The sequence below is a fragment of the Aplysia californica genome, unplaced genomic scaffold, assembly GCF_000002075.1.
Source record: "Aplysia californica isolate F4 #8 unplaced genomic scaffold, AplCal3.0 scaffold00557, whole genome shotgun sequence".
Classification (NCBI taxonomy): Eukaryota; Metazoa; Mollusca; class Gastropoda; order Aplysiida; family Aplysiidae; genus Aplysia; species Aplysia californica.
This window is the reverse complement of record NW_004797827.1, coordinates 433986-436740: the sequence shown is the minus strand read 5'-3', so window position 1 is coordinate 436740 and position 2755 is coordinate 433986.

Here is a 2755-nt window from a genome sequence, read left to right as displayed (position 1 = left end):
TAGGGGAAAAAAGTGCGTATGATAGTGTCCAATAGTGTATTACGTGCATACTTAGTACAGCAAGTAACTGTAATAGCAGATAGAGATTCCAGGATTATAGATGGTAAGTCATTGATCTGAGAGCGCTCATGATTTTAGATATAATGGTGGTGATGAGTGACGATGATGTGGCATTGCGTTTAAGTAATGTTAGCGTTAGTCCTATCTTCCTCTGCTCCAATGAGTTACGAGGGACTTGGGCACCCTCTATCCCGTTCCCTGCTGGAACCATCTTTATAGTCACCGTAAAGTCTCATTAAATGTGAGGCATCGTGGTGAAATCAGGCGCTCGTCAAACTAATGAAATCGAAAAAAAAGGGCATTTTCCACAAGTTTGGCAATTTATATCGAAATGTTGTTCTTTGGTTAAACACCTTTTATGTTCATGTGAAGACTAATGGCCTTGTGAATGTTACTGAAAAACTTTGTTTTAGGCACAAAATATATAATGTTCAGTTCTCAAAGACTCTTAAGCTATTGAAGCTACCAAACTTTGGCTGCCCTTTTCTCATTAATTTAACCACTGAAACCAGGCTACCTCACCTTCTTCAATCGGAAATATCTCAACTCCTATTCAAGCTAAATGGATAATATTTATTTTTTCACTGAAAGCAAGGCAAATAGATCTAAATCAACTTTCAGATGGTATCAATAATTCTACATGCCCAAAAATTGACGAGCGTCTGATTCCATCACATCTTGACACAAATAGTTATTTAGTGGTCACCAAGACTCTCTCTCTCCAAGATTCCTTTCAACTGAGGGGAAAACAAGCCAAGGGCCAGTAAAAGAAGACATACAGGTGAAGAAAAGAAAATGTATAGAACATACCCTGAGGAGACCCACAACAAGCATCATCAGGCAGGCTTTAACATGGAACCCACAAGGAAAACGTAAGAAGGGAAGATCAAAGATGACATGGAGGCGAGCGGTACAAGCGGAAATTGAAAAAGCGGGGACATCATGGAAACAGATTTTAAAAAACGATGCTCAGGACAGGCTTCGCTGGAGTAATGATGTTGATGGCCTGTACTTCACTGGGAGTTAAAAAGGGCGAGAGAGAGAGAGAGAGAGAGAGAGAGAGAGAGAGAGAGAGAGAGAGAGAGAGAGAGAGAGAGAGAGAGAGACTCTCTTACTCTAACGGCTTTGGTTGCGTGACACCACGACACCCGTGGCGAAAACCAAAAAACCCGAATCTGTCTCTTTCTGGTTGCGACCCTGTTGGGTTATTTCCTTTTATTTCATGTAGTTTGCAGTTTGCAGTTTACAGTTTACAGATTTCATACATTTTGTACGAGGAACGTGATCATAAAGACAGTTAGTTAGCTGATTGTTTCATTTCCGTGAGGAGGATGTTTCTGTGCATATTTTAAAGTGGTTTGCTCGTCATTTGCACATTTTTTTAAAAATCTGCTTTATTGAAATCTTATTGAAGTAATCAAACGCAGTGGTAGTTAGGCTATATTTTAACTAGATTGACTGTTTAAAGATACGTATGTTTGTATTTTAATCTTTTTTAAAAGCGATAACAACAGAGTGGACACGTTTGAACAGATCTACTAAAAGAAAGTGGACATTTTGTATTTGCATTTAAAGACAAAGTCTCAATTAAATTCACAATTTTTGACCTACAGAAATACTATAATTATGTTCAAACTTCGCCAGATGAGTTTTGGCTTCTATAGAACGATGTTGCTGAACAAACGTCATTTGAGCATATGTGTTGTCTTGACCATTATCGCCTTCGTCTGTTACACCCGCTCTGATTGGCTGAAAGTTTCTGTACCAAAACCTCGGCATGCAGTGCAGAAAGAGGAGAAGAAGTGAGTGCTAATTTACTATGGAGGTCTTTTTGTTGGTTTGTTTGTTTGTTTGTTTGTTTTTGTTTTGTTTTGTTTTTTGTTGGGCTTTTTTTGGGGGGGGGGCGTTGCTTTCTTTTGCTTTTTGTTTTTTCTTATTCGTTTGTTTGTTGTTGGGTTTTTTGTTGTTGTTTTTTGGGGGCGGTTCAACTAAAAAGAGTAAAAATATTGCTTGGACAAGTCGCTTTTATAGTGCGTCTGCCACACACACACACACACACACACACACACACACACAGAGAGAGAGAGAGAGAGAGAGAGAGAGAGAGACGTCCGCAGTTAATATAATATTTGTTCCGCGCTATTTACCAAGCGGCGCACTCTTCAAATTAGGTCGCGCGTTTTAACGTCTACAGATTGCGTTAATATTTTAAATTTTAAATTTTTTTTTTAATTCACATTTTCATATTTTATTCACATCAAGGAACATTCACATATATTTTCAAAAGTGTAAAAATATGAAAATTAAAATTAGAAATAAAATTAGCATATTATGAAACTGAAGAGCTCACATGAATGATACAATGCCAGGTATCAAACTTTTACGTTCTCACGATATATTTAATATATTTTTGTATTTTTTTAATTTTTAAAAAAAATCACTTTCATCTTTATTCTTTTTCTCGCATAAAGGAACATTCACATATATATACGAGTATTCTCAAAAGTGTAAAGATATGAAAATTAAAATTAAAATAAAAATTAACATATTATGAAACTGAAGAGAGCATAAGAATGATGCAATTATACGAAAACTCGCAGCGCAGCGAAGCGCAATCTTTAGATTGCCACTCAATTGTAAGACTGTTGTTGTTTTTATAGGGGTTTTTTTTTTGGGGGGGGGGGGTTGGGGGGGT